This window comes from Molossus molossus, unplaced genomic scaffold, assembly GCF_014108415.1.
Source record: "Molossus molossus isolate mMolMol1 unplaced genomic scaffold, mMolMol1.p scaffold_m16_p_1, whole genome shotgun sequence".
Lineage (NCBI taxonomy): Eukaryota > Metazoa > Chordata > Mammalia > Chiroptera > Molossidae > Molossus > Molossus molossus.
In genome coordinates this window covers 172,700,938-172,726,514 of record NW_023425344.1, presented here as the reverse complement: position 1 = coordinate 172,726,514, position 25,577 = coordinate 172,700,938, and the positions used below count along the sequence as shown (strand labels likewise).

Here is a 25,577-nt window from a genome sequence, read left to right as displayed (position 1 = left end):
TCTCAGTCTCCATTCCACTTGCCAAGGAATTTCCTAGCTTCTTTTTCTTAATTTTTTTTTTTCTTTATTGATTTTAGAAAGGAAAGAAGAAGGAGAGAGGGAAGGGGAGAGAGAGAGAGAGAAACATCGATGAGAGAGAACATCGATTGGCCGCCTCCTGTATGTCCCCCACTGGGGATCGGGCCCACAACCTGGGCATGTGTCCTGACAGGGAATCGAACCAGTGACCTCTTGGTGCATGGGTCGATGCTCAACCACTGAGCCACACTGGCCAGGCTTTCCTAGCTTCTTTTTTTTTTTTTTTAATCCTCACCCAAGGACATTTTTGCATTTATCTTCAGATAGAGCGGGAGGGAGAGAGGGGGGAAGAAAGAGAGAGAGAGAAACATTGATGTGAGAGACACATCAAGTGGTTGCCACCCACATGACCCAAACCAGGACCGGGGACAAACTGCAACCGAGGTACGTGCCCTTAGCGGGAACCGAACCCAAGTCTCTCTGGTCCGCAGGCCGACACTCTTAACCGCTGAGCCAAACCGGCCAGGGCATTTCCTATCTTCTTACTATCCTGTCTCAACAGTAGCCATGGCTACTTTTAAACAAAGTCTGAAACCAAATGTTAGACTTTTAAACTGATTTGGTTTTAAAGAGAGTAGAAATATACATACAAGTTCCAAATAAGACTAATTCTCAAATATTTAACACCACAATTGTTCTCTTAATGAAGAAGATAATAGAGACAACCAAAACATCATTAATTTGGGATTGTGCAGCATATTATGGAACATCAGGGAATTTGGGCAGACTTATAGTCCTAATTATGTTTTGCTTCACCTACTATTAAAATTATCTTGCAGTAAAAAACATTACCCTGCAGTATTTCCTAAGCCTTACGATAGGGTGACTAGCAATACACTGAGTGGCAAATACAATGAACCTGGAATGAGATCTAACGTGGGGGTAACTCTCTCGTATACAAATTACTTACATCCTTAAAGTTTATACATTTCCTGTAAAACTGAAAACCAGCCCACTGAGCCATATTACAATGATCGAGAATAGAATTAGTCTTCATATTTTGAGTGCTTTCTCCATACAATCAGCAACAAAGCAAGAATGCCCTTTCCCCCCCGCTGCTAGAGCACTCACGATGACTAGGACCAGGGGAAGGTATCCCTGGCTCCGGTGAGGGCATCTCAACATCCCAGGCACCGGACAGAAGCTCAGATCTACAGAAATCAAGGAAGAGAGCTGGAAAAGGTAAATATGTGACTAGATCGTAAAGACCACTTTTCCTCTTCCCTCTTAATGTCCTGAGAAGATAGCTGATGTTTAAAGCAAAAATAACAACATTGTGGGGGGGGGGGGGGGGGGCGGGCACAGCATAAGCGGAAGTAAACCATGGCATGCAGAGTGGGGAGGAGGTGAATGAAATTATACTTACATTGAGGAGTGGGAAGGAAATGTCAATTCTCCCTAAGTTAAGTAAGCTTTAATGAAATTCCCCAAGACAGCAATAAGCTCTTTTAGGGTACTTTTATAGCCATTCTTTTTTTTTTTTTTAATTGCATTCACGGGGGTTACACTGGTTAATAAAATTATGTATGTTTCAGGAGTACAATTCTACAACACACCATCTGTACACTGTATTGTGTGTTCACCACCCCAAGTCAAGTCTCCTTCCATCACCATGTTTACCCCATACCCTCCCCCACCTCCCCCCACAACAGTCCTCACACTGATGTTCATATCCATGCTTTTTTTCTCTTTTTTTCCCCTCAGTCCCTCCACAACCCCACACCCAGCCCAGCAACACCCCTCTCCCCGGACAGCTGTCAGCCTGCTCTCTATCTATGAGTCTGTCTCTATTTTGCTTTAAGTTAGTTCCTTTTGTTCATTAGATTCCACATATGAGTGAAATCATGTAGTATGTGTACTTGTCTTTTCTGACTGGCTTATAGTGGTTCTTTATAAAGTTCAAATGTAAAAATAAACAGCTAAGGACATACTGAAAGAGAAGAACCATGAGAAATATTAAAACATATTAAAAAGCTTCTCTGATTAAAACCATGTATAATAGCACATGCACCAGAGATGCCAATGAAACAGAAAGTCCAGAACTATACCCACATCTAGCATATGCTAGAGATATATCTCAAGCTACTGAGACAAAAACAGCCTTTTTAATAAATAGAATTGATTCAACTGGATAGCTATCCGGAAAAAGATAAAATTAGATTCCTCTAACTATGCAGAATAAACCTCAAAGGCATCAGAGATCTAAATGTAAAATAAGAAACTCAACAAGTACTAGAAGAAAATATTGTATAGGTGAATTCCTCTTTAACTTGAGTACAGTATAAGGAAAAGTTTTTATAGTCTGATTTAAAATCTAGATGTAAAAAAAATGATAATTTGGCTAAAAATAAAAACTTCTGCCTAAGCAAAGTCAAAAGACAAACTGCGAGAAAATATTTGCAACAAAGAGGGTAAATATCCTATGCAAAGAGACTTTTTAAATGGCAGAAGAACAAGAACAAAAATCCTACAAGAAAACAGGAGGGAAAAAAAGAAAAGAAAAAAAAAAGGTTCATAAAAAGAGATAAAAATGGCCCTTAAAATATTTTAAAATATTCAATTTGACACACGATAAGAGAAATGCAAACTTGAACCATAATAAAATACTATTTTCCAGGCATCATACTGACAAAGCTTGATAATATACTCTGTCGGCAAAGTTATGAGAAGACGGACACTCGTTCGCTGTTGGGAATGCAAAAGAAGACCACCTCTATGGAAGAAAATTAGCATTATCTAATAACTATGCATGCAATTTTCCTTTGACTTAGCAATCCCACTTCTAGGGATGCACCTGAATATAACCTCCAACAGCAGGAGAGTACCGGTGTACATGGTTATTCATTGCAGTACCATTTATAATTGAACAAAACTGAAAGCCACCTAAATGTCCAAAACAGGACACCAGTTGAGTAAACTATTTTATATCCACTAAGTACTAAGTAGTTATTAACAAGAGCAAAGACTTCCCAGCTGGTGTGGCTCAGTGGTTGAGCATCAACCCATGCACCAAGAGGTCGCCAATTCGATTCTTGGCCAGGGCACATGCCCAGGTTGTGAACCCAAATCCCCAGTGGGGGGCATGCAGGAGGCAGCCAATCAATGTTCTCTTTCATCGATGTTTCTCCCTCTCCCTTCTTCTCTAACTAACATAATTAAAATGTTCACACTGCCGGTGGGGTGGGTCAGAGATGACGGAACATGGCGCCTCTCTGAGGACCCCTGAGTCAAAGCAAGCCCCACAAGCGAGTACGCCAGTGAAGGGAGGGTGGATTGGGAGCAGGCACGTAGGGGGTCCAGAAGATGAGGGAAGTCCCTCTGGTCCCCAAAGTACCCCCACCTTCACTTTCTGGGTCCAGAGGCTCCAGAGAAGACAGCTCACCCCCAGCGCGTGCCAAGGTGGAGTATGTCTACAGCGACAACAGCCTGGACCCCGTTGACGAGGACAGTGATTACCACCAGGAGTCCTACAAGGACAGGCGGCAGTGAGCACACAGGCCAAACAGAAGAGGAGGGATGCTATCAAGAGAGGCTATGATGACCTTCAGACCATCGTCCCCACCTGCCAGCAGTGGGACTTCTTTCTCCATTGGCTCCCAAAAGCTCAGCAAAGCCATCGTTCTACAGAAGACTATTAACTACATCCAGTTTTTGCACAAGAAGAAAAAGCAGGAGGAGGAGGTGTCCACCCTACACAAGGAGGTCATGGCTCTAAAGATCATGAAAGTAAACTATGAACAGATTGTGAAGGCACACCAAGACAACCCCCATGAAGGGGAGGACCAGGTCTCTAACCAGGTCAAGTTCAACGTGTTTCAAGGCATCATGGGGCTCCCTGTTCCAGCCCTTCAATGCTTCCATTTCCATGGACAGTTTTCAGAAGCTGTCAGCCTGTGTCTACAGCTGGATTGAAGAGCACTGTAAGCCTCAGTCCCTACGGGAGATCGTGATTGGTGTCCTGCACCAGCTAAAGAATCAGCTTTACTGAACAGCCAAATAGCCAGTAAGAGGCCTTGCATCTCCTACTCAGTCACAACCACTGGGCTTATGAGATTGGACTGCAACACCATACACCACTCAGCTGGTTTCTCCTTCACGTTTGGTCCCCTAGTTCCCCTCATCCTTAGTGGGGCTGAGGTGTTTGTGAAAGCTTCTGATTAATTTATTATATTGACCATAGAGCTCAAACCTACCCATTATTCCCCCTACAGAAGTCCTCAAATGGGGGTCTGCTCTGGGTACCACCCCCCTTTCAAAATCTCAGATTTTGGCACATGATCTACACATATTTAAAAACTACTGTTTGGCCCTGGCCGGTTTGGCTCAGCGGTTAGAGCGTCGGCCTGTGGTCCGGAGAGACCCGGGTTCGGTTCCCGCTAAGGGCACGTACTTCGGTTGCAGTTTGTCCCCGGCCCTGGTTGGTCATGTGGGTGGCAGCCACTCGATGTGTCCCTTCACGTCGATGTTTCTCTCGCTCTCTCCCTTCCTCTCTCTCCCTCCCACTCTATCTGTACAAAAAATGGAAAAATATCCTCGGGTGAGGATAAAAAAAAACAAAACAAAAAAAAAACTACTGTTTGCCTGTTTTGGTGTCTTGAATGAAAACTGGCCCAAGTTTGGCCATTTTGGCAGTAGTCAGACAGGAAGAAAGCATTAAGAGAAAATACTTTCACAGCTACGAAGGGTGAAAGGCCACTCATGCCTAGTCTGGAGCTGCCTGGTCAGCCCAGGTAAAGCCATGGCTTTCTGGCCAGCTCAGGGCAAGGCTGCTAGGTTCCTGCTCATGCTGTTTACTCCATCACCTCTTTCTCCTCTGCTCTGGACAACAGAGAGAAGCAACCTTCCCCCTACTTCTGCTCTCTCTGTCCCCACAGGCATTGGCATTGCACAGCAAAGTCAAATGTGACACAGCACCACATATTAAAGTTTTTATTTTTCTACAAAAAAAAAAAAAAAAATGTCTATACTACCCAAAGCAATCTATAGATTCAACGCAATTCCTATCAAGATACCAATGGCATATTTCACAGAATTAGAACAAATGTTTCAAAAATTTAAATGGGACCACAAAAGACCTCAAATAACAACAGTGATCTCAAGAAAGAACAAAGTTGGAGGAATCACAGTACCTGATATCAAACTATATGACAAGGCCATAGTAATAAAAACAGTATGGTACTGCCCTGGCCGGTTTGGCTCAGCGGTTGGAGCATCGGCCTGCGGTCCCGAGAGACCCGGGTTCGGTTCCCGCTAAGGTCACGTACCTCGGTTGCAGTTTGTCCCCGGCCCTGGTTGGTTGTGTGGGTGGCAGCCACTCGATGTGTCCCTTTCACATCGATGTTTCTCTCTCTCTCTCTCTCTTCCTCTCTCTCCCTCCCGCTCTAACTGAACAAAAAATGGAAAAAATGTCCTCGGGTGAGGATAAAAAAAACAAAAAACAAAAAAACAGTATGGTACTGGCATAAGAACAGACATATAGATCAATGGAACAGAATAGAGAGCCCAGAAATAAACTCATACCTTTATAGTCAATTAATATTTGACAAAGGAGGCAAAAAACATTCAATGGACTAAGAACAGTATATTCCATAAATGGTGTTAGGAAAATTGGACAACTACATGCAAAAAAATTAAACTAGACTACCTTCTTATACTATAAACAAGAATAAACTCAAAATGGATTGAAGACTTAAATGTCAGACTTAAAACCATAAAAATCCTACAAGCAAACACAGGCAGTAAAATCTCAGACATTTCTCATAGCAATATTTTTTCTACTTTATCTTCTCGGGCAAGGGAAACAAAAGAAAAAAATGAGCAAATGGGACTATATCAAACTAAAGAGTTTTTGCACAGCAAAGGAAACCATCAACAAAATAAAAAGACAACCCAATGAATGGGAGAACATGTTTACCAATGTTCTGATAAGGGGTTAATATCCAAATTGTATAAAGAATTTATACCACTCAACACCAAAAAAACAATCCAATTAAAAAACGGGCAAAAGTCCATCAGTAGATGAGTGGATAAAAAAGCTGTGGTACAGATGAATGGATAAAAAAGCTGTGGTACATATACACAATGGAGTACTATGCAGCTGTAAGAAAGATCTCTTATCCTTTGAGACAACATGGAGGGACCTGGAAAGTATTATCCTAAGTGAAACAAGCCAAACAGAGAAAGACAAGTATGATACGATCTCACTTATTTGTGAAATATAATAAGCATAACAGTCTGAGAAATGGGGTAGTCCCAGAGATGTGGAAGTGGGGTACAGACTGACAATCCCCAGAAGAGGGGGTGGTGGGAGGAGGGAGGAGATAAACCACAGAACTTAAACACATGTATGCATGAACAATGGACATGGACAACAAAGCTGGGGACAGGGCAGGGAGGGAGAGGGAGGGGGGAATCAGTGAGGGAAAACGGAGAAACATTTGTAACAATAATTAATTAATTAATTAATTAATTAATAAAAAGCTGTGGTACATGTACACAATGGAATACTATGCAGCTGTAAGAAAGAAAGATCTCTTACCCTTTGAGAATGACATGGAGGGACCTGGAGAGTATTATGCTAAGCAAAACAAGCCAGTTGGAGAAAGACAAATATCACATGATCTCACTTATTTGTGGAATATAATGATCAAAATAAGCTGACAAACAAAATAGATCCAGAGACATGGAAGCATCAAATAAACTGTTGAATCTCAGAGGGAAGGAGGTTGGGGAGGGGGAGCAGAAAGAGATAAACCAAAGAAATTACATGCATATATGCAGAACCAATGAACACAGACAACAGTGCAGTGAAGGCGGGGAGGGGGGGGGAGGACGTGGTGGCACAGGAGCAGAAAGGAGGAGTCAATGGAAGGAAAAAGGAGGAACATCTGTACTACTTTCAACAATAAAGATAAATTAAATTATTTTAAATGAGCAAAAGACCTGAATATACTCTTCTCCAAAGATGACATACAGACATATGCAAAGATGCTCAACATCACTAATCATCAGAGAAATACAAATTAAAACCACAATGAGATATATCACATGTCTGTCACCTGTCAGAATGGCTGTCATCAATAAATCAACAAACAAAAAGTGCTGGTGAGGATGTGGTAAAAAGGAAACCCTCGTACACTGTTGGTGGGAATGCACATTGATGCAGCCCCTATGGAAAAGAGTATGGAGTTACCTCAAAAATAAAATATGGAACTGCCTTATAACCCAGCAAATCCAGTTCTAAGAAACCTGAAACACTAATTCAAAAAAATATATGCACCCCTATGTTCACTGCAGCGTTATTTACAATTGCTAAGATTTGGAAGCAGCACAAGTGCCCAAGAGCAGATGAGTAGATTAAAAAAGAAAAAAAAAGTTGTGGTACATTTACACAATGGAATTTTACTCGGCAATAAAAAAGAATAAAATCTTACCATTTGTGGACCCAGCGAGTATTCTAGTAAGTGACATAAGTCAGAGAAAAACAAATACCATATGATTTCACATATATGTAGAATCTAAAGAACAAAATAAATGAATAAACAAAATAGAAACAGACTCATAGATTCAGAGAACAGACTGATGGTTGCCAGACAGGAGTGCGGTTGGGAGAATGGTGAAAAAAGTAAAGGGATTAAGTAGAAACTGGCAGTTAAGAAATAGTCACAGGGATGTAAAGTATGGCATAGGGGATATAGTCAATAATATGGTGATAACTATGTATGGTACCAGGTGGGTACTGGAAATATTGGGGGGAACACTTTGTAAAGTATATGACTATTACCACTATGCTGTACACCTGAAACTAATACAAAGTAATATTGAATATAAACTATAATTTAAAAATTTTAAAACTTACACAGTGATAACTATAAGCTCTGAGAGAGTCCCCATTCCTCACTGATTCTCTTTGTCTAAGTGAATATGGATACCATTATTCACGTATCTATTTCCCTCCACTATTTATTGCTCGCTATACCAGGTCTTTTTTTTTTAATCCTCACCCAAGGATATTTTTCCATTGATTTTTTTTTTTTTTTTTTGAGATAGAGTAGAAGAAAGACACATGCATTGGTTGCCTCCCGCATGACCCTGACCAGGGATCAAACCTGCAACCAAGGCATGTGCCCTTGACCGGAAATTGAACCAGCATCTCTTTGGTCCTCAGGCCAATGCTCTAACCACTGAGAAAAACTGGCCAGGGCTCTATACCAGGTCTTTAAGAAAAAATTCCAGAGCATCTTACTTTGTACTTATACTACTTTGGACATTGCTAGTTATTATTTCAAGATATGCTAGCATCAGCACTTTTTCTTGTTGCCACCTTGCTAAGCCTCCTGGGCTCTGATAGGTTAATGAAGGGAAAATCTGTCCTAGCCAGACGGGATCTCCATTATAGAAAATTTGGCTTTGGAGATCAGTGTTCCCTGAGTATACCTTATATTTAGGAAGGATGAATTCCTCTCGTGTCAGAACTCGTCTTCAAATATAGTCAACACCTCTTCAAGGCATAACTAGCCTCCTAAGTAACTCAACCTCTTTCAGATTGACTTTTATTTTAGGACATTTTAAGAAAAATGCTGGCTTTTACATTTCCTATATCAACAACAATGAAAAAAGAATCATCCTATGGAATTATTCTATCAGGATGTACCTAATCTGCCTAGGATACCTATGGTTAACAAATCTGAAAACTTTAAATATATGAAATATAAGCCCTTGAAAATATGTCATATAAACTGGGTAACCAGTTATTCATAAAGCTTGATGTGGGCTAAGACCGAATTCTTGTGGATCTGATTTAACAATCTAACCCTCTGCTATCTCAAAGGCTTTCTCTTCTGAATGGCTTATGCCATGAAATATGTTTTCTGCTTTATGTCTGATACCTTAATATTACTCTCCATTTTTGTTTCTTTTGTCCTGTAAACAAAGCTTAATCAAAGTTTGGTTGGGAATGAATAAGTAAATTAATGTTGAATCTATATCTGCTTTACAGGTATCCTAGGCAGTATCATATATATGTTTAATAAATATTAATTTAAAATAAATCTTATGCTTTCTGAGTTAACCTATGAACACATTTTAAGAATGTAAATTGTATTTTAAAATTAGAGAGTTTTTACAAGATTATGGCAAACTACATTAGAAAGGGCTAAGGTAAAAAGAGTGGGAATGAATTTGATAATTATCATTCTTTGTTCCATTTCAGTGAAACAATCTTATGAGACAGAAAAAAAGAATTAGTAAGGTAAGATTTAGTCAAACATTGTTTTAGCAATTGAAGGAGTACTTGGGAATTTATTCTACCCCTGAAACATGTGTTTAACTTCCATAATGTTAATGATAATTATATGCAACCTCACAATATAACAGTCAAGCAAATGCATTAATGAAGACTAATCACAGTCACTTCATCCAGGCATATTAATTGGTTAACTCTGGGGCTTCCAATTCTGCGTTGTGCCATGGTGACAGGCTGCAATGTCACAACTGCAGAACAGATTGGGAAACGTATTTGGTAAAAGACCCAACAGTAAATATATTAGACTTTGTGGGTCCCTTATCTCTGCTACAGCTACTCAGCTCACTGCTATAGAACAAAAGCACTTGTAGGCAATAAGTAAATAAATGGATGTGGCTGTGTTTCCAATAAAACTTTATTGGGAACAAAAAACAAAAGCAGGCAATTGGCCAGATTTGGCCCTCAGGTGGTAATTTGTAGACGGTGATATAGTGTCTCCATCTCCAATCACTCACTGAATACCTAAAGCACACGGGGCATTCAGAAGACCCATCCTCCAAAAAGTAACAAAAACTGCTTGACACCTGGAACTAATATAAAATAACACTGAATGGAAACTTGAAAACAATTTAAATATATAAATACCTGCTCAATATACTAAAGCAGCACATACTGAGCATAAGTAAGATGAGATAATGTAGGATTAGACAAGTGGAAAGGGGGGTGAAGCAGGGCTCCAGGTGGGGGGAAACAGCCAGGTGAAAATGCAGAAAAAGTTTCCAAGTGACCATCAAAACATGTCACAAAGCTTGAGAAGTGGGCCAGGTGGGAAAGTTCGGGCTAGATGGCAAGGCCACTGGATCTAATGGCCCCGAGAGCTGCGCTGCCCAGCAGAATGCCCGCAGTGACAGCCGGGGCTCACCTCTGGCTGCCCGAGATCGTGGCCAGACGCAGTCTCGTGGGCGCTCACCACCAGCGGGGGGCCTCTCTGCTCAGCAGTGCGGGGGGACCACGTGAGAGAATGCTCGCTGCCTCACCATAGAGCTACCCCAGGGACAGAACATACTGTCACTAGTGTTGTCCGTTCAAAGATCAGGAAGCTCTGACATCTTACAGCTCTTGTGAAGAAAACTTAGGAGAGATGCCTCTAAATTTGGCAACAGAAACGAGACCAACAAGACGGGGATGTGGAGTTGGCAGAGAAGGGGGCCCTGGAAGAGTCCGAGGTGGGGAGGACTTCCGCCGCATGTCTAGGCTGAATGCATTTTGTTTTTAATCCTCACCTGAGGATATTTTTCCATTTTTGTTCAGATTGAGTGTGAGGGAGGGAGAGAGAGAGAGACATCGATGAGAGACACATCAACTGGATGCCCCCTACACGACCCAACCAGGGCCTGGGACGAACCCAACGCAGGTACTCACTGCTCCGCGGGGACACTCCAACCGCTGGGCCAGACCAGCCAGGGCTAGGCTGGATGCACTTTAAGGACTAATAAGCAACACAGGAGTTTGAAGCTGAAACGGGGAAAAGTAAAACAGGCAGAGCACTCACCAAGAAGCAACTGAGGGGAGAGAGGGAAAGCGTCCTGGGTGGGGCTTCAGAACCAGAGGTGGAGGACTGCACACCTGACCCAGTCAATCCTCCTGCTCCGCATATACAGCGCGTGCTTCATCCCCTCAGCACCTGAGTCTCAACTGTGCTCTGTGGCAGACTGCTTCCTACACACATTTTGTTTCCACCCAGGTCTTTATGTGGACTGCTAGTCACTGAGGCATGGAAATGTTAACCCCAGTCACCCAGGAAGGCTAACATCATACTGCCGATGTCCTGACTTCATCATTTGAGTGACTTCAAGCGAATGGCTCAACCCTCTGAGCTGTAAAGTCTTTCAACAGACAGGCCTGCGCCACCCCCAGGTCACAGGAAAACAAGAAAAATCATGTAGGACTGGAGCTGGAGGCAGCCTTGTGAGCCACCAAAGGAAAAAGGGCTGGTTTTCAAGGCTGCTGAATGTACAAATGCTTCAAGGATTTATCAGATTTTTAAGTTTTTTAACAAACCACAAAACTAAAGCAACAATTCTCTACCACCATTACAAAATTAAAATCTGTTTCGGCAAGCAACCTAAATTTGCACACAAAATAGGGGGGAAAAAGCATTGCTGTGATGAATTACTCCTTACTACCCTTTTCAAAGATAGATCAAAACACCCTCCAACAAATGTCATTTAATCTCACTGCTGAAGATTAGCAGCAGGTGATAAATAGGAAACACAGAATCCCTAAATACACAGGGAAGCAGATATCTGAAGTTTAGTCTTCTCATACCTAAGAAGGGAAATTTATTCAGGACAAACAGGAACATAAGACATTAAACTACTAGGGAAGTGAATTAAAAGTATATCATTATGGACTTATGAAAATAAGTACACTCAGTTATAACTGGCATAATTGCTGATATATATATATATATATATATATATATATATATATATCTCCAGTCCTTTCTTCCTAAGTGCTACAAATCAACTGTCTGTCTGAGACCTACCAAAGGAGTCCCATAAACGTATCGCATCTTGAGGAACAGATTAGAAAACTGACCTAATATGACACAGTAAGTCCCCAAGACAACAGAAAAAATTAACAAATACCTTCCATAATTTTACAAATAATCTGCTATCAAATTTTCACTGATACATCACCTAAGGCAACAGAAACAAAGGAGAAAAAGAACACATGGGACTAGATCAAACTCAAAAGCTTTTGCACAGCAAAAGATACAATCATCAGCCCTGGCCAGTTTGGGTCAGCCTGCGGACCAGATACTCCCGGGTTCGGTTCCTGCTAGGGGCATGTACCAAAAAAAAAAAAAAAAAAGATACAATCATCAAAATGGAAAGGCAACCCACTGTATGGGAGAGCATAATTGCCAATGATGTATCAGATAAAGGGTTAATTTCCAATATATATAGAGTGCTCATACAACTCAATAAAAAGAAGACAAAGAACCCAATTAAAAAATGGGCAGAGGAACTAAATAGACACCTCTCCAAACAGGACATACAAATGGCTAAGAGACATATGAAGAAATGCTCGACATCACTAATCATCAGAGAGATGCAAGTTAAAACAGCAATTAGATATAACCTCACACCTGTCAGAATGGCCGCCATCAACAAATCATCAAACAAGTGTTGGCGAGGGTGTGAAGAAAAGGGGACTCTAGTACACTGCTGGTGGGAATGCAGACTGGTGCAGCCACTATGGAAAACAATATGGTGTTACCTCAAAAAATTAAAAATTGAACTTCCATTTGACCCAGTGATTCCACTTCTAGGAATATACCCTAAGAAGCCTGAAACACCAATCAGAAAGAATATATGTACCCCTATGTTTGTAGCAGCATTATTTACAATAGCTAAGATCTGGAAACAGCCTAAATGTCCATCAGTAGACAAATGGATAAAAAAGCAGTGATACATATACATAATGGAGTACTACGCAGCTGTAAGAAAGAAAGATCTCTTATCCTTTGAAACTACATGGAGGGACCTGGAAAGTATCATCCTAAGTGAAACAAGCCAAACAGAGAAAGACAAGTATCATATGATCTCACTTATTTGTGGAATATAATGAACATAACAGTCTGAGGAATGGGATAGTCCCAGAGACATGGAAGTGGGGTACAGACTGACAAGCCCCAGAAGAGGGGAGGGTGGGGGAGAGACAAACCACAGAACTTATATGCATGTATGCATGAACAAAGGTCATGGACAACAAAGCTGGGGACAGGGTGGATAGGGAGGGGGGCAGGGGAATCAATGGGGGAAAAGGAGAAACATCTGTAACAAAAATTAATTAATTAAAAAATAAATAAAAATAAAATAAATAATAATCTGCTATCATTCTGTCCCTCTGTCTGTAGTTTCCTAATCTTCTGGGGGTGAGCAGAACTACATACTTGAGAATATTTTATTGGAGAATAAAGATCTGACTCAGGATAGCCTCTTGATACCCAGCCAATCAAGACAAGGAAGTGAAGCATGACACTAGTACCTTTTTGGGTCCATCTGCAAAAAAGAACCACTAAAGTAATCCCTAAAGACAATTTATTCACTAAATACTAAATTCAATTTAAGCCAAGTAAAAGTCAGGTCCTAGACATAAAAAGACTTTCTACAAAAGAATGTCAGCATGAATAGAATATGCATAACTTATAATCCATAACCCAAAGACTTTAAGCAAAATGCTCCTTCTTCCTTTCATATCAAACAGCCTATACATACTTTCTTGCTAAATGTAAAATACCATGGAAATAGTCACTGTGAATCCAAAATTAAGATCACATTAAATAGGAAATTCTGAATGAAAAGTAATATGTCATTTAAGAAATACTAAGAACTGACGGCATGATAATCATGATAACCATGATTTCATGATTTTTAAACGTCGAGACTGGTAAGAAGGATGGAGATGCAGGAGGGCTGGCCCTGTTCCCATGGGCAGCAGCTGAGATCCCAAAGGAATACCTCAGCTGCAAAGGCTCCCCTTGAGGTCCAGAGCACCAGAGCCAGAAAGAGGCAACCACATAACAGCTGGCTGTGAAAATCAGCAGGGATTCTGTCTGCCAGGGAGAGACCAGACTCTGCTAGAGATGCAGGTGCCCTTTTTGTTTTTTTATCCTCACCTGAGGACAGTTTTTGATATTTTGTTCAGATAGAGTGGGAGGGGAGAGAGAGAGAGAAACATCGACGTGAAAGGGACACATCGAGTGGTCGCCACCCGCACGACCAACCAGGGCTGGGGACAAACTGCAACCGAGGTACGTGCCCTTAGTGGGAACCGAACCCAGGTCTCTCCAGACCACAGGCCGACGCTCTAACCGCTGAGCCAAACCAGCCAGGGCGCAGGTGTCCTCTTAAAAGGCCAACATACAAGATCTTGTGCTCATCCACTCACTCTGGGCTCCAGCAGAGGAAGAGTAGCGTGGACTAGAGTTGCTTGAGGAGAGACTGGGGTTTGTAGCTCTGGGAGAGAGCTGAAGGGTCAGTCACCAGAATCCCTGTGCTGAGTCCCTCTCCCACACCACAGATGCCATCTGTCTTTGCTGGAAGACTCCCTTCCTTACCGCATCATCCTAGGAGAATGCAATAGCGCCACACACTGGACTTTCTGTCACCCTACCCTCCAGCACTTACACCTTGCTGAGGAGTCATCTGCCTAGGCAGGGGTGTAGAGGTCCAGGCAGATTCAATGGATGTCAGTGTCTGAGTTGTGTGGCTCTGGGGTGAGGGCCATTCCTTCCACTTTCCCCCAAGGCTGACTGGCACTTCCCCCTCACGGAACAACCACTAGCCACACCCTCCCAACGCCCAGTGGCCCCACTCTGCTGAGCTCAGGCTAAGTTGTGTAGCTCTAGGATGGGGGCCATTTTTCACTTGTATGCATAACCAATGCAGAGCCCTCCCGTCACACAGTCAAATCTTGGTCTGATTGGGCCTGACAAACTCTGCTGGCCTCACCCTGACAATTTCCTGGGACTGTCCCACCACAGAGGTCTGTGGGCACACACTGGGTGGCAGCTGGACTTGGTATATCCTGGGACTTTTGCCGAGTGGCCTCAGACCAAGCACTGGGAGTGAAATTAAACCTGTATCAATCTGGTGACCACCACTCATCCATACCTGTTGACTCACTGAGAACTTTCCTCATGCAACTCAAGTACTGCCAGAGGCTCTTTCAGTGACTGAGCCTAACAGGTAGCCCACAGGCGGAGGCAGGTAGAGGCAAGCAGAGGTGGATCTTGGGGTGCCTTGGGCCTTTTGCTGACCTGACCTTAGACTCAGTGCTTACAGAAGCCAGCCTTAGTGCACAGCTTGGTCCTTCCCACACACACCCATGCCCAGTAGAGGCAGCCATAAACTGTGGTTTGCTCTATAGCTCCAAACGGGTTGCCCAGGGCTAGTCACAGGCAGCATCCAACATTGACCTGCACCAGAGTCCCTCCCAAGAGGCATTAGAACCAACATACCCAGTGGCCACCTTCAGACAACATCAGAGCAGGATCCAATTAGCTTCACAAGTGGCATATCCACAGGGAGATCTCAGCAGGCACCAGACCCTGCTGTGGTCAGAACCTATAAAGCAGCTCGTACAATGTGGTCAAGGTCAATCCTTACAGCCAACCTAAGGGTTGAACCCATGCACAAACAAGCCAATAGCCATCAAGACTCAATTACAACAGGAGGGATCACATATACCACAAGGGTCATTCCTGGAGCACCTAGCTTAGTTGATCAAGGAGATTATGCCACTTGATCCCACAGGACACCTACTACATAAGGCTACCCTACCACAACTGGAAGACATACCAGATCTACCTAATAAATACAAACAAAATACAAAAGGCAGGCAATGGAGAGACACAGAAACATGCCCCAAATGAAAGAACAGGAGAAATCTCCGGGAAAAAAGAGTTAAATGAAATGGAGGCAAGCATTTTACCAAATGTAGAGTTCAAAATAATGGTTATACGGATATTCAAGGAACTTAGTGAAAACTACAACAGTATACAAAAATAAAACCACAGAAACTGTAAAAAAGGACCAGTCAGCGATGAAGAATATAATATCTAAAATAAAGAATACACTAGAAAAAATAAACAGCAGGACTGATGAAGTAGAGGATTGAATCAGCAATTTAGAAGACTAAGTAACAGAAACACCCAATCAGAACAGCAAAAAAAATAATAATAATTTTTAAAAATGAGAACAGTTTAGAGTTCATCCAAGATCATCCCCCATCTCAAGGTCTATAACCTTAATTACATCGCAAAGTCCCTTTTGCTTTGTAAGGTAACCTGTTCATAGGTTCCAGAGATTAAGGAGAGCACATCTTTGGGGGAGGGGGGGAGGCACAAAAAATAAAAAATAAATTTTAAAAAAATGAGAACAGTTTAAGGGACCTTTGGAACAACATGAAGTATAACAACATTTGCATCATAAGGGTACCAGAAGGAGAGAGAGACAGCAAGGGTTTGAGAACCTACCTGAACAAATAATGACCAAAAACTTCCCTAACCTGGTGGGGAAAGAAGACACATATGTTCAGGAAGCACAAAGAGTCCCAAACAAGATGAACCCCAAAAGTCTCACACCAAGACACAGCATAATTAAAATGGCAAAGGTTAAAGACAAAGCAACAAGAGAAAGACAGTTAGTTAGTCACCTACAAGTGAGTTCCCATAAGACTGTTAGCTGATTTCTCAACAGAAACAGTTAAGGCCAGAAGGGATCAGCGTAAAATATTCAAAGTGATAAAAAGCAAACACTGAAGACCAAAACTACTTTACCTTGCAAAGTATTCATTTAAAATTGAAGGTGAAATAAAGAGTTTCCCAGACAAGAAAAAGCCAAAAGAGTTGTTACCACCAAACCACTATTACAAGAAATGTTAAAGGGAGAAGGGGGGGAGGGGGAAGAAGGGGAGGAGGAGAAGAAGGAGGAGAAAATACACAGGAACATAGTTAAAAGAACAAAATGGCAATAAGAACGTACTTATCAATGATCACTTTAAATGTAAATGGTTTAAATGTTCCAATCAAAAGACATAGGGTGGCTGAATGGATAAGAAAACAAAACCCATTGTATGCTGTCTACAGGAGACCTACCTTAGAACAACAGACACACACAGACTAAAAGTAAAGGGATAGGAAAAGATATTTTATGCAAATGGAAATTTAAAAAAAAACCTGAGGTAGTAATAGATATATCTGACAAAACAGACTTTAAAACAGGTTATAATAAGAGACAAGAAGGGCACTACATAATGATAAAAGGATTAACCCAACAAGAGGATATCACCCTTGTAAGGATTTATGCACCCAACACAGGAGCACCTAAATATGTAAAGCAAATTTTGATGGATATAAAGGGAGTGATCAACAGTAACACAGTCATTATATGAAATTTTAACACCCCATTGATATCAATGAATAGATCTTCCAGACAGAAAGTCAATAAGGGAATGATGGCTTTAATTGAGGCACTAGATCAGATGGATTCATTTGATATCTTCAAAGCATTACACCCCACAGCAGCAGAATATACCTTCTTTCCAAGTGCACATGGAACATTTTCTAGGACAGACTCCATGTTAGGACACAAAACAAGTCTCAACAAATTTAAGACTGAAATCATATCAAGCATCTTCTCTGACCATAATGCTATAAAACTAGAAATCAGTCACAAGAATAAAAACTGAAAAACACACAAAGACATGAAAGCTAAATAACATGCTACTAAACAATGAATGGGTTAACAGTAAAATCAAGGAAGAAATCAAAAGATACCTTGAAACAAATGAAAATTAAAACACAGAAACTCAAAACCTATGGGACACAACGAAAGCTGTCCTAAGAAAGAAATTCATACCATTACAAGCCTGCCTCAAGAAACAATAAAAATCTCAAATAAACAATCTAACCTTATATAAAAAGGAACCAAAAAAAAAAAAAAAAGAACAACAAAGCCCAAAGTGAGTAGAAGGGAAAAAATGATAAAGATCAAAGCAAAAATAAACAAAACAGAGTATAAAAAACAATATAAAAGATCAATGAAACCAAGAGCTGGTTCTTCAAAAAAATGAACAAAATTGACAAACCTTTAGCCAAACTCATCAAGAAAAAAAGAGAGAGGACCCAAACCAATAAAATCAGAAATGAAAAAGAAGTAACAACTGACACCACAGAAATACAAAGGATAAGAAAGCATTATGAACAACAATATGTGCCAACAAATTGGACAATCTGCATGAAATGGATAAATTCCTAGAAACACACAAAAGTCCTGGACTGGGTGGCTTTACAGGTGAGTTTTACCATATAGTCAAAGAAAAACTAACCCCTTTCCTTCTCAAACCATTTCAAAAAATTCAAGAGAAAATAAGACTCACAAGTTCATTTTATGAGGCCAGCATTATCCTTACTGCAAAACCAGATAAAAACACTACAAAGAAAGAACATTTAGCATCTGATGAACACAGATGCTAAAATCCTCAACCCTAGTAAACCGGATCCAGCAATACATTAAAAAGATCACAAACCATGATCAAGTTGGATATATTCTGGGAATTCAAGGTTGGTACAATATCCACAAATTAATAAATGTGATATATCACATTTTCAAAATGGTGAAGGCCTGGGGAGCAGTGGGAGTGGGGTGAAAGGGTCAATGGGGGAAACAAGGGGGACATCTGTAATACTTTCCAACAATAAAGATACATTTTTTTTAAATGAAGAAAAAATCACATGATCATATTGATAAATGCGGGGAAAGCATCTGATAAAATCAAGCACCCATTTATGATAAAAACTCTTAGCAAAGTGGGAATAAAGGGAGCATACCTCAACATAATAAAGGCCTTATATGACAAAACCATAGCCAACATCTCACAAGTTTTATAGTAGCTCTTACTTTCAGGTCTATGATCCACTGCTTTAATAAATTGTGCAAAGTAATAAAAACATTTTTAGACAGGCCAGTTCCCAGAAGAAAATATTTTCACACGTGTAACCAACAAAATTTAACATCTGTCTCTAGAATATACAACAAACTCCTACAACGCTGAACTACTTGCCACACAATTCTACAGAACCTCTCAGCAGTTAACTTAGTAATCAACCTGCCATACTGTTCACTTTTTTAGATTGAGAAGGTGTAAATTATATTTTCAGAGTAAATGATAAGGTAGCTCTAGATGTCTAACCACAAACATCACATTTACCACCAAACTCACAGCATCAGAGGTGCCTGTTTCTGTTACTGACATTCTCTCTCTCCAGCCACGAAAGAGCCTTGAAACCTCCCAGCAGTCTCACTTCTCCCTCTTCTTGACTAAAGTATCACTGAATTTACAACATGGCCTACAGAATTTGATCAAATTTCATAATCAATTATAATTCCTGAATAGCCAGTGTAAAATTACACTATTTGGGGGGATAGGATCAGAGGCTAGAAATCAGTATCAATTGTTATTTATGGAGTAAGCTGCACAACTGAATAAAATATGCTAAAGACCAAGTCCCTACAGAGGTCAACTCTAAGGGAACAATAATGAGGGGGACAGGGGAGAGGGAGAGAGAGGAAGAGAGGGAGGGGAAGGGAGGGAGAGAGAGAGAGAGAGAATCACTGCCACACTGAGAAGTTACAAAATGCACTAGAATTTTTACTAGAAAACAGGGGGCCTGAATACTTGTCTAAACCCTGCCATAAACTAGCTGTGAATTGAGTTATGTAATATTCCTAGTCTTTAGCTTTCTCATCCTTAAAAATATGATGAAATAATTGTTGAAGGTTCTGAAAGCTCTAAAACTCTGTGATTCTATACATCCCTTCCACATGGGGGAAATGTGGTACAGTGGGCTGAAAATAGTAATTTGGACTTAAATGCAGTGTAAATCAGCATCTCAATTTCCTTTCAATAATTTTGAAAAACCATTAAGGCACTTTTTACCTCTTTTCAATATCAAGTAACACCAAGTATGTCAACAAAATAACCTCCTTTTATTTCCCCCTCTAATCAATCAAGTGGGCTCCTCCCTTCTTTCTGAAAGTTTAAATACAGGAGTTAATGATTAGCAGGACAGCTCATCCCCAGCACTGTGTCCCCAAAGACTTTAGTCATAGCTATGAAACTGGGGGGCAGGAGACACATATAACATCTAGTTCAAATGTCCATGCAATGTGTGGGATTCTTATCTATTTGGATGACCATAGGGATTCAACCTCATTTGGACCATAAATCCTTCCTGTGAGCTACAATAAAACTCTGGCTCTAGTAATTCCTAATCCGTCTTTCTACAATTTGTTCTACAGAATATTAGTCCTGCAAGGTGCTCTAAGAAAAAAGAATGCCACCAATGTCAAAAATGCTGGATGCTATACCTCATTCTTGAGCAATTCCCAGTGAACATGGAAATATTAAAGGCTCTGAGAAGCCCTAGAGTATAGAAATCTGATTTATATTGTTTAATCCAGGGTTTCTTGACCCCAGTAACTACAAAACCCTTTCTTCTTCACAGGACGTATTTCAAAACCCTTTCTTCACAGGATATCATATTAACACCCTATAACATTAGTGCTCCAAGGCAGCCATTTTGAAAGTGCTTGCTTAAACATAATGCGACTTTTTTAAAAAAATGTTTTTATTAATTTTTTAGAGAGAGAGAAACATCTCTGTAAGAGAGAAACATCCATCAGCTGCCTCCTGCACGCCCCCTACTGGAGATCAAGCCTGCAACCCTGGGCATGTGGACCTGACTGGGTATTGAACCAGGACCTCTCAGTCCATGGGGTGATGCTCAAATCCACTGAGCCACACCAGCTGGGCATAATGTGATGATATTTAATTCACACATTGCTAAACTGAAACTGATTTGTTTTTTGTTGTTTGTTTTGTTTTCTTGCTCCTGACATTCTATATTACTCAAAAATCTTTTATTAATTTCTAAATATTAATTTTCCAACATCCAATTGTTCAAGGTTAAACAAACAGTATAGCTTTTCCCCTGACTCAAGCACCTGAAAGCAACCAACCAACAAATATGGTTAAGTGTGATAAAAACCATCCCCAGCTCTCTGGTCCAAGTATATAAATCACTATTACCCCTTCAGAACATAACTGATACCATTCTTGCCTGTTGTATTAGTTTTAGTTTTGGTAACGGCACAGTTTACATTAAAAAAACAAAACAGAACTTTCAAGCAAAAGGTAATTAAAATACAGCCAAAGTGGGAACGATTTAAACCACCAGCAGAAGCGAAATTTAAAAACTGAAAATGGATGTCTTAAGATACACCCTATAAAAGGAGAAAATCTATTTAAAAGTAAATAAATAAATAAGACTTATGGGACAACAGGCTATGTCCAGCATTCATATCGAAAATATAAACACTTGAATTAAGATTGACTTCGAGTCACCCATAATGGGGCAATACTTGCAGAAAGCAGAACACTTTGTTAGGTATCTAAATACTTCAGTTTTTCAGCATTTGCTCTCTTGATAGTAAGTGTTCTTTCTTCCTTTTAGTCATGTCAAAGAAAAATAAAATAAAGGAACAGCCTACCCTAAATCACCATCATCAAAAACACTTGTTCCCAATAGATTAGCAAACAAAATCGTGTTTGTCAAGTCTTTTAAAATCCACTCCAGTGATTTTGTGACCCAAATTAATATGGCACTTGAGGACTTACTGTCAGGTCTCGATGAAAATCACAATGAAAATACTGAAACTTGTTCTCATAAAATAAACTCATGATCACTATATCCAGTCACAGAAAAGCAGCAGCACTGAATACTAGGTCTCAAGGTCAAATTCTATGACTGTAAAATTAGGAGATTGTATTTTTCTTTACATTGATGCGCATTCTTCCTGCCGTCAATTCCTTTTCCATTGTCCTTCAAGCTCACTTCTGGGTATATATCTAAAAGAACTAAAATCCAGAACTCCAAAAGATATTAGCACTCCTGTGTTCATAGCAGCACCATTCACAATTGTCAGGAGGTGGAAGCAACCCAAATGTCTATTGTCAAATGAATGGATAAGTAAAATGTGATATATACATACAATGAAATAATATTCAGTCGTAAGAAGGAAAGAGATCCCGTCACATGCTACAACATGGATGAACCTTAAGGACATTCTGCCAAATGAAATACGCCAATTGCAAAAACACATACTGCATGATTCCAATTATATGAGGTTATCTAAAGCAGTCAAATCCATAGAAACAGAAACTAGAATGGTGGTTACCGGGGTAGAGGAAGGGAGAAAGGGGAGCTGTTGTTGAATGAGTATAAAGTCTCAGAACTGCAAGATGACAAAGTTCTAGAGATGTTTCCAATTTAATTATACTTAACACTACTGAACTATACACTGGAAAATGATTAAGATGGTAAGTTTTATGTTGTGTATTTTTACCACAATTTTTAATAAATGTTGTTAAGCCCTGGCTGGTTTGGCTCAGAGGTTAGAGCGTTGGCCTGCGGTCCAGAGAGACCCGGGTTTGGTTCCCGCTAAGGGCACGTGCCTCGGTTGCAGTTTGTCCCTGGCCCTGGTTGGGTCGTGCGGGTGGCAACCACTCAATGTGTTCCTTTCACATTGATGTTTCTTTCTCTCTCTCTCTCTCTCTCTCTCTCTCTCTCTTAAAAATGTTGTTAAGCCCAGCCAGTGTGGTTCAATGGCTGAGCGTCAATCCACAAACCAACAGGTCGCCAGGTTCGATTCCTGGTCAGGGCACATGCCCAGGTTGTGGGCCCAGTCCCTAGTGGGGGCCATGTAGGAAGCAGCCAATCAATGTCTCTCTCATGGATGTTTCTATCTCACTCTCCCTCTCTCTTCTTCTCTCTCTAAAATCAATAAGAAAAAAATTTTTTAATGTTGTTAATCACTTCATTCACCCCAAATCTTCAAATAAAATTGCTGTTACTATATTTACTCAACACATACAGACACGTGCGGACTGAAGTTGCCTGACAGCCCCGTGCAGCCCTGAATATGGCCCCCAGGACACGATCTTCTGCTGCTCCCACATCCTCTGACAGTTTTCAAGCAAGTGCTCTATGGTAACTTCAGGGAATATAAAGATGAATTAGGCCATGACCCCTGAGCAGATCAGAGAAACCTACCGCGACTCACTCAGTGCTCGGGACCTATTACCAGGGCGATGAACTGACTAGATCCGAAGTTCTTCTCAATTACCTGCTACACTGTATGAGGAAAGTGGGATTCATGTAGGCTGTGTGTCTCTAGACAAAGTTCCCATAACAGTAAGCACAAAGAACAAGACCCACATGTGGGACGGAAGTCGATATACATTTCAAAACATTCAAGCAACCAAAAGTTCTTTTGTTGAAAGAGAAACACTTGATGTAAAATGACAGAAAGGCTCTTCCACTAAAGCAGATATGGCGAGAATCCTTAATGCTCTTTCCAGCCTAGCACAGCAGGGACAGACTCTCCACAGCAATAAGAGTGGGCAAAGGCTGTGCAATGATATGGAAATATGCAACCCAGTGTAACAGGAAATACTTGGCTGAGATAACTTGAAACAACGGGATTGGTACAAATTCCAATGTTTTCTCTATCAGACCAGTTGAATTCAGTTCTGGGCAAGGTCTCGTACGGCCAGCACATGGAGCTGTCCTCTGAACAGGGAACGCCCACCACTTGCTGGTGGGTCTCGTACTCTGCAGAGCCGACTTTGTCATACATCCTAGCACTCCGTCTCTGGGTGCCACCATCAGAGAACCCTAGTCTAGAAGAACAAGCTCAGTTTCCTTAATAATGAGACATTGGTGGGTTATGTTACCACAGAAACAGCTTTAGCTCCCAGGGAAGCCGATAACGCGGGTATTATGGGAAAAGCTGCTTTTGTCCGTCCTCGGTGTCTCGTCTCGGGCCCTCATCATTCCTGGATTACTGCGAAAGCCTCCTGCCTGCTCCCCCTGCCGCCAGCCGCGCATGCCTCGGGCCCCTTCTACCTGACACTCAGAGTCACTAATCTTTCTCAATTCCACAGCTTACAGTGGCGCAGCCCTGCTCTGAACCTTCGACAGTTCACAAAGCCATCGGGATCTCTGACCTGCCGTGGGTAGCTCTTCACCACTTAGTCCCTGCGTGACACATTTTTAAAAAATGTTTATTTTTCAACCATTTCAAACTTACAAAAATATTACAAGAATAGTAAAAAGAACCCCTGATCCTTTTCATCCACTTACTAACCCTAGGACACGACGTCAGTGAAAGCAGGAACTGTATATTTTAGTCATAGTGCCTAGCACAGAGTTGATATTCAATAAACTCATGGGAGAAATGAGTCTGTAAGTGAATGAAGTAGGAATTAATAAAGGGCCCAACTTCTGGTTAGAAAGTGAGCTGAAGACAAATCTCACCTCCACTCCCTCCGGAACTCTCACTTAAGTAACTGTTACAGACATTTTTGAAGCCTAAATCCAGAAGGACAGAGAGAAGAGATGACAGCAGCCAGGAATGGGAGGTAATTGACCTGGCAGCTCCGGTCCTGTGAACCTTCGAAGGGAAGCCCAGATGGGAGCCACGGGTATTTCTGAACGTGTGCATGCAGGGATGGCCGCAAAGCAAAGGGATGGCTGAAAAAGTCTCAGGGCAGCTAGACTGCCCAGATCTCCTGCCCACCACCACATAATCATGTAACCCACCCTCCCCACGCCAGCTGAAACACTTCTGAAATTCATTCAACTGTTAGCAAGCAACTCCTCTGTGCTGGGCTCGGTCTAGATGCCCCCAAATCTCTGAGGGAACAAAGCTAAGGCCTTGCCCCTGGAGCGTCCGTCCTAGTGGGGAGACGTAAGCACGTGAACCTGTGACGTATCTGATGTGACTCTGGAGCAAGGGAAGCAGGGCAGGGGACAAAGCAGAAATCTGAAAGAAGTGGGCCATGCAGGTGTCCAGAGAAAGAACATTCGGGGGGTGGGGAGGTCTATGCAAGACCTTGACATGGAAGCACACTCTGGGGTCAGTCGAAGAGCTGCTGTGGGGGTAGGTGACCTGCAGGGGCAGCTGGGCTCTGAGATGGAATGAGAGCCAGGTGACAGAGGGTCCACTGAAGCAATGAGTCCCCTTCCCGGCTGCACACTGCAGTCACGTGGAAAAAGCTTTTCAAATCTTACGTGAGTCCCACCCCAGTTTCTCATATGAATTTTGATTGGTATGGGGGGGTGGCTGGTTGTAATTTCAAAATCTCTGCAGGTTGTTCTAACGTGCAGATGAGGTTAGAACTCAGAACTGGAAGAACTCTGGACTCTGGGGCTCTAGGCACAGCTGGGGAGCTGGGGGAGGCAGGAGGGGAGCTCCATGGAAATCAGAAAGATTAAGTTTAGATCCAGCCTGCGAGCCCCTCTTCCCAGCTAACTCCAAGAAACCACTACAGAAAATACCAGTGGCCAGACACACATGTATCAGTTGGAGGCTATTGTGGGCAAAAAAACAAATATTTCTCCCAGTGTGAGAAAGGAAAGAGGCAAACAGCTGGGGTGCTCCAAGCTCTTGAAAACTGAGTACTGTATCCCAACTAACAGAATGGGAAAAGTGAGAAAACATCATTAAGAAGGTGAGAGAAAAAAGATAAGAAAAACAGAAATATCTATGATCTGCAGATGCGCTTGGAGACTACTAAATTAAATAAATAATTTACCCACGAAGTACAATCAATTACA

At 41.4% G+C, this 25,577-nt stretch overlaps 1 protein-coding gene and 1 pseudogene across 1 annotated transcript in view; one reads left to right on the top strand and one right to left on the bottom strand.

Annotated features, from left to right (window-relative positions):
• AVEN (apoptosis and caspase activation inhibitor) overlaps positions 1 to 25,577 on the bottom strand; it is a 168,754-nt gene that overhangs the window by 54,076 nt on the left and 89,101 nt on the right. The gene's annotated exons all lie outside the window — the stretch shown is intronic.
• Positions 3,270 to 4,066, top strand: LOC118619027 (annotated as a pseudogene).